Genomic DNA, 8,460 nt, shown 5'->3' on the forward strand with positions numbered 1-8,460 from the left:
CAAACATGATAGTTCTGTTTGTATCGATGACATTTTATGCACTTGCCTAACGAAAAGACTTTGCTTTTCTCCAAAATCATTTTTACAGTGATTTTCTCGGTCCATTGCATCCGAATTCCAAACGACTTTGTCTGTATATGAGTGAATAAAACAAGAAATATCCATTTGTAGTGTTGCTAACTGAATGCGAAATATTGTGAATGTTTCTGTATTGTGTTTTCTGGATATGTTGATGAACTTCATTGTTTTGAATGTTTTTATCAAGGAACATTTAATTTTGTACCCTAGAAACACTAATTGGTGCATCATGGGGACACCAGCTCTACATATTCGTATTTTCTAGGGAGAAAGCGAGAGGTACTGCAACAATCAAACATGATATTTCTGTTTGTATCAATGACATTTTATGCACTTGCCTTACGAAAAGACTTTGCTTCTCTCCACAGAATTTTTACTGTGATTTTCTTGGTCCATTTCATACGAATTCCACACCAGAATGTCCAGATATGACTGGATGAAAGCGGAAATATCCGGTTTTGTTTTGGCTAACTCAATCCCAGATATTCCTACAACCTCTGTGTTTGTGTATTCCTGATATTATCCATGGACTTTATGGTTTGAATGTTTTTATCAGGGAACATTTCATTTTGTACCATAGAAACACTAAATGGTTTAACACGGAGACACCAGCTCTACACATTCGTATTTCCTAGGGAGAAAGCTAGAGGAACTGCAGCAAACACACATGATATGTCTGTTTGTATCGATGACATTTTATGCACTTGCCTAACGAGAAGACTTTGCTTTGCTCCAAAACCATTTTTACTGGGATTTCCTCTGTCCATTCCATACGAATTCCACACCACTTTGTCCCGATATGACTGGATGGATCCAGAAATATCCGGTTGTGTTTTGGCTAACTCAATCCGAAATATTGTGAAAGACTCTGTGTTTGTGTTTTCTGGATATTATTGATGGACTTTATGGTTTTGAATGTTCTTATCAAGGAACATTTAATTTTGTAACCCCGAAATACTAATTGGTTCATCATGGGGACACCAGCTCTACACATTGGTATTTTCTAGGGAGAAAGCGAGAGGTACTGCAACAAACAAACATGATATTTCTGGTTGTATCGATGACATTTTATGCACTTGCCTAACGAAAAGACATTGCTTCTCTCCAAAACCATTTTTACTGTGATTTTCTCGTTCCATTACACACGAATTCCACACAGTTTGTCCAGATATGACTGGATGAAAGCGGAAATATCCGGTTTTGTTTTGGCTAACTCAATCCCAGATATTGCTACAACCTCTGTGTTTGTGTATTCCTGATATTATCCATGGACTTTATTTTTTTGAATGTTTTTTATCAGGGAATATTTAATTTTGTTCTGGGAACACTAATTTGTTCCACAGGGAGACACCAGCTCTACACATCAGTTTTTCTAGCGAGAAATCTAGAGGAACTGCGGCAAACAAACATGATAGTTCTGTTTGTATCGATGACATTTTATGCACTTGCCTAACGAAAAGACTTTGCTTTTCTCCAAAACCATTTTTACTGGGATTTCCTCGGTCCATTGCATCTGAATTCCAAACGACTTTGTCTGTATATGAGTGAATGAAAGAAGAAATATCCATTTGTTCTGTTGCTAACTGAATGCGAAATATTGTGAATGTTTCTGTATTGTGTTTTCTGGATATGATCGATGGACTTTATTGTTTTGAATGTTTTTATCAAGGAACATTTAATTTTGTACCCTAGAAACACTAATTGGTTCATCATGGGGAAACCAGCTCTACATATTCGTATTTTCTAGGGAGAAAGCGAGAGGTACTGCAACAAACAAACATGATATTTCTGTTTGTATCAATGGCATTTTATGCACTTGCCTTACGAAAAGACTTTGCTTCTCTCCACAGAATTTTTGCTGTGATTTTCTCGGTCCATTTCATACGAATTCCACACCAGAATGTCCAGATATGACTGGATGAAAGCGGAAATATCCGGTTTTGTTTTGGCTAACTCAATCCCAGATATTCCTACAACCTCTGTGTTTGTGTATTCCTGATATTATCCATGGACTTTATGGTTTTGAATGTTTTTATCAGGGAACATTTCATTTTGTACCATAGAAACACTAAATGGTTTAACACGGAGACACCAGCTCTACCCATTCGTATTTCCTAGGGAGAAAGCTAGAGGAACTGCAGCAAACACACATGATATATCTGTTTGTATCGATGACATTTTATGCACTTGCCTAATGAAAAGACTTTGCTTTTCTCCAAAACCATTTTTAATGGGATTTCCTCTGTCCATTCCATACGAATTCCGCACCACTTTGTCCGGATATGACTGGATGAAACTGGAAATATCCGGTTTTGTTTTGGCTAACTCAATCCCAGATATTGCTACAGACTCTGTGTTTGTGTATTCCTGATATTATCCATGGACTTTATTGTTTTGAATGTTTTTAATCAGGGAACATTTAATTTAGTGCTTGGAAACACTAATTGGTTTAACACGGAGACACCAGCTCTACACATTCGTATTTTCTAGGGAGAAAGCTAGAGGAACTGCAGCAAACAAACATGATATGTCTGTTTGTATCGATGACATTTTATGCACTTGCCTAACGAAAAGACTTGCTTTGCTCCAAAACCATTTTTACTGGGATTTCCTCTGTCCATTCCATACGAATTCCACACCACTTTGTCCGGATATGACTGGATGAAACCAGAAATATCCGGTTGTGTTTTGGCTAACTCAATCCGAAATATTGTGAAAGACTCTGTGTTTGTGTTTTCTGGATATTATTGATGGACTTTATGGTTTTGAATGTTCTTATCAAGGAACATTTAATTTTGTAACCTAGAAATACTAATTGGTTCATCATGGGGACACCAGCTCTACACATTCGTATTTTCTAGGTAGAAAGCTAGAAGAACTGTGGCAAACAAACATGATATTTCTGTTTGTATCGATGACATTTTATGCACTTGCCTAACGAAACGACTTTGCTTCTCTCCAAAACCATTTTTACTGTGATTTTCTTGGTCCATTGCATACGAATTCCGCACCACATTGTCCGGATATGACTGGATGAAACCGGAAATATCCGGTTTTGTTTTGGCTAACTCAATCCCAGATATTGCTACAGACTCTGTGTTTGTGTATTCCTGATATTATCCATGGACTTTATTGTTTTGAATGTTTTTAATCAGGGAACATTTAATTTAGTGCTTGGAAACACTAATTGGTTTAACACAGAGACACCAGCTCTACACATTCGTATTTCCTAGGGAGAAAGCTAGAGGAACTGCTGCAAACAAACATGATATGTCTGTTTGTATCGATGACATTTTATGCACTTGCCTAATGAAAAGACTTTGCTTTTCTCCAAAACCATTTTTACTGGGATTTCCTCTGTCCATTCCATACGAATTCCACACCACTTTGTCCGGATAAGACTGGATGAAACCAGAAATATCCGGTTGTGTTTTGGCTAACTCAATCCGAAATATTGTGAAAGACTTTTTGTTTGTGTTTTCTGGATATTATTGATGGACTTTATGGTTTTGAATGTTCTTATCAAGGAACATTTAATTTTGTAACCCCGAAATACTAATTGGTTCATCATGGGGACACCAGCTCTACACATTGGTATTTTCTAGGGAGAAAGCGAGAGGTACTGCAACAAACAAACATGATATTTCTGTTTGTATCGATGACATTTTATGCACTTGCCTAACGAAAATACATTGCTTCTCTCCAAAACCATTTTTACTGTGATATTCTTGTTCCATTTCACACGAATTCCACACAGTTTGTCCAGATATGACTGGATGAAAGCGGAAATATCCAGTTTTGTTTTGGCTAACTCAATCCCAGATATTGCTACAACCTCTGTGTTTGTGTATTCCTGATATTATCCATGGATTTATTTTTTTGAATGTTTTTTAACAGGGAATATTTAATTTTGTTCTGGGAACACTAATTTGTTCCACATGGAGACACCAGCTCTACACATCAGTTTTTCTAGCGAGAAAGCTAGAGGAACTGCGGCAAACAAACATGATAGTTCTTTTTGTATAGATGACATTTTATGCACTTGCCTAACGAAAAGTCTTTGCTTTTCTCCAAAACCATTTGTACTGTGATTTTCTCGTTCCATTACACACGAATTCCACACCAGTTTGTCCGGATATGACTGGATGAAACCAGAAATATCCGGTTTTGTTTTGGCTAACTCAATCCGAAATATTACTACAGCCTCTGTGTTTGTGTATTCCTGATATTATTCACGGACTGATTGTTTTGCATGTTTTTATCAGGGAGCATTTCATTTTGTACCATTGAAACACTGATTGGTTTATCATGGGGACACCAGCTCTACACATTCGTATTTTCTAGGGAGAAAGCTAGAGGAACTGGGGCAAACAAACATGATAGTTCTGTTTGTATCGATGACATTTTATGCACTTGCCTAACGAAAAGACTTTGCTTTTCTCCAAAATCATTTTTACAGTGATTTTCTCGGTCCATTGCATCTGAATTCCAAACGACTTTGTCTGTATATGAGTGAATAAAACAAGAAATATCCATTTGTAGTGTTGCTAACTGAATGCGAAATATTGTGAATGTTTCTGTATTGTGTTTTCTGGATATGTTGATGAACTTCATTGTTTTGAATGTTTTTATCAAGGAACATTTAATTTTGTACCCTAGAAACACTAATTGGTGCATCATGGGGACACCAGCTCTACATATTCGTATTTTCTAGGGAGAAAGCGAGAGGTACTGCAACAATCAAACATGATATTTCTGTTTGTATCAATGACATTTTATGCACTTGCCTTACGAAAAGACTTTGCTTCTCTCCACAGAATTTTTACTGTGATTTTCTCGGTCCATTTCATACGAATTCCACACCAGAATGTCCAGATATGACTGGATGAAAGCGGAAATATCCGGTTTTGTTTTGGCTAACTCAATCCCAGATATTCCTACAACCTCTGTGTTTGTGTATTCCTGATATTATCCATGGACTTTATGGTTTGAATGTTTTTATCAGGGAACATTTCATTTTGTACCATAGAAACACTAAATGGTTTAACACGGAGACACCAGCTCTACACATTCGTATTTCCTAGGGAGAAAGCTAGAGGAACTGCAGCAAACACACATGATATGTCTGTTTGTATCGATGACATTTTATGCACTTGCCTAACGAGAAGACTTTGCTTTGCTCCAAAACCATTTTTACTGGGATTTCCTCTGTCCATTCCATACGAATTCCACACCACTTTGTCCCGATATGACTGGATGGATCCAGAAATATCCGGTTGTGTTTTGGCTAACTCAATCCGAAATATTGTGAAAGACTCTGTGTTTGTGTTTTCTGGATATTATTGATGGACTTTATGGTTTTGAATGTTCTTATCAAGGAACATTTAATTTTGTAACCCCGAAATACTAATTGGTTCATCATGGGGACACCAGCTCTACACATTGGTATTTTCTAGGGAGAAAGCGAGAGGTACTGCAACAAACAAACATGATATTTCTGGTTGTATCGATGAAATTTTATGTACTTGCCTAACGAAAAGACATTGCTTCTCTCCAAAACCATTTTTACTGTGATTTTCTCGTTCCATTACACACGAATTCCACACAGTTTGTCCAGATATGACTGGATGAAAGCGGAAATATCCGGTTTTGTTTTGGCTAACTCAATCCCAGATATTGCTACAACCTCTGTGTTTGTGTATTCCTGATATTATCCATGGACTTTATTTTTTTGAATGTTTTTTATCAGGGAATATTTAATTTTGTTCTGGGAACACTAATTTGTTCCACAGGGAGACACCAGCTCTACACATCAGTTTTTCTAGCGAGAAATCTAGAGGAACTGCGGCAAACAAACATGATAGTTCTGTTTGTATCGATGACATTTTATGCACTTGCCTAACGAAAAGACTTTGCTTTTCTCCAAAACCATTTTTACTGGGATTTCCTCGGTCCATTGCATCTGAATTCCAAACGACTTTGTCTGTATATGAGTGAATGAAAGAAGAAATATCCATTTGTTCTGTTGCTAACTGAATGTGAAATATTGTGAATGTTTCTGTATTGTGTTTTCTGGATATGATCGATGGACTTTATTGTTTTGAATGTTTTTATCAAGGAACATTTAATTTTGTACCCTAGAAACACTAATTGGTTCATCATGGGGAAACCAGCTCTACATATTCGTATTTTCTAGGGAGAAAGCGAGAGGTACTGCAACAAACAAACATGATATTTCTGTTTGTATCAATGGCATTTTATGCACTTGCCTTACGAAAAGACTTTGCTTCTCTCCACAGAATTTTTGCTGTGATTTTCTCGGTCCATTTCATACGAATTCCACACCAGAATGTCCAGATATGACTGGATGAAAGCGGAAATATCCGGTTTTGTTTTGGCTAACTCAATCCCAGATATTCCTACAACCTCTGTGTTTGTGTATTCCTGATATTATCCATGGACTTTATGGTTTTGAATGTTTTTATCAGGGAACATTTCATTTTGTACCATAGAAACACTAAATGGTTTAACACGGAGACACCAGCTCTACCCATTCGTATTTCCTAGGGAGAAAGCTAGAGGAACTGCAGCAAACACACATGATATGTCTGTTTGTATCGATGACATTTTATGCACTTGCCTAATGAAAAGACTTTGCTTTTCTCCAAAACCATTTTTAATGGGATTTCCTCTGTCCATTCCATACGAATTCCGCACCACTTTGTCCGGATATGACTGGATGAAACTGGAAATATCCGGTTTTGTTTTGGCTAACTCAATCCCAGATATTGCTACAGACTCTGTGTTTGTGTATTCCTGATATTATCCATGGACTTTATTGTTTTGAATGTTTTTAATCAGGGAACATTTAATTTAGTGCTTGGAAACACTAATTGGTTTAACACGGAGACACCAGCTCTACACATTCGTATTTTCTAGGGAGAAAGCTAGAGGAACTGCAGCAAACAAACATGATATGTCTGTTTGTATCGATGACATTTTATGCACTTGCCTAACGAAAAGACTTGCTTTGCTCCAAAACCATTTTTACTGGGATTTCCTCTGTCCATTCCATACGAATTCCACACCACTTTGTCCGGATATGACTGGATGAAACCAGAAATATCCGGTTGTGTTTTGGCTAACTCAATCCGAAATATTGTGAAAGACTCTGTGTTTGTGTTTTCTGGATATTATTGATGGACTTTATGGTTTTGAATGTTCTTATCAAGGAACATTTAATTTTGTAACCTAGAAATACTAATTGGTTCATCATGGGGACACCAGCTCTACACTTTGGTATTTTCTAGGGAGAAAGCGAGAGGTACTGCAACAAACAAACATGATATTTCTGTTTGTATCGATGATATTTTATGCACTTGCCTAACGAAACGACTTTGCTTCTCTCCAAAACCATTTTTACTGTGATTTTCTCGTTCCATTTCACACGAATTCCACACAGTTTGTCCAGATATGACTGGATGAAAGCGGAAATATCCGGTTTTGTTTTGGCTAACTCAATCCCAGATATTGCTACAACCTCTGTGTTTGTGTATTCCTGATATTATCCATGGACTTTATTGTTTTGAATGTTTTTAATCAGGGGATATTTAATTTTGTTCTGGGAACACTAATTTGTTCCACATGGAGACACCAGCTCTACACATCAGTTTTTCTAGCGAGAAAGCTAGAGGAACTGCGGCAAACAAGCATGATAGTTCTGTTTGTATAGATGACATTTTATGCACTTGCCTAACGAAAAGACTTTGCTTTTCTCCAAAACCATTTGTACTGTGATTTTCTCGGTGCATTGCATGCGAATTCCACACCAGTTTGTCCGGATATGACTGGATGAAACCAGAAATATCCGGTTTTGTTTTGGCTAACTCAATCCGAAATATTACTACAGCCTCTGTGTTTGTGTATTCCTGATATTATTCACGGACTGATTGTTTTGCATGTTTTTATCAGGGAGCATTTCATTTTGTACCATTGAAACACTGATTGGTTTATCATGGGGACACCAGCTCTACACATTCGTATTTTCTAGGGAGAAAGCTAGAGCAACTGGGGCAAACAAACATGATATTTCTCTTTGTATCAATGACATTTTATGCACTTGCCTAACAAAAAGACTTTGCTTTTCTCCAAAACCATTTTTACAGTGATTTTCTCGGTCCATTGCATCCGAATTCCAAACGACTTTGTCTGTATATGAGTGAATAAAAGAAGAAATATCCATTTGTTCTGTTGCTAACTGAATGCGAAATATTGTGAATGTTTCTGTATTGTGTTTTCTGGATATGTTCGATGGACTTTATTGTTTTGAATGTTTTTATCAAGGAACATTTAATTTTGTACCCTAGAAACACTAATTGGTTC

The sequence above is a fragment of the Lepus europaeus genome, unplaced genomic scaffold, assembly GCF_033115175.1.
Source record: "Lepus europaeus isolate LE1 unplaced genomic scaffold, mLepTim1.pri SCAFFOLD_84, whole genome shotgun sequence".
NCBI classification, from domain to species: domain Eukaryota; kingdom Metazoa; phylum Chordata; class Mammalia; order Lagomorpha; family Leporidae; genus Lepus; species Lepus europaeus.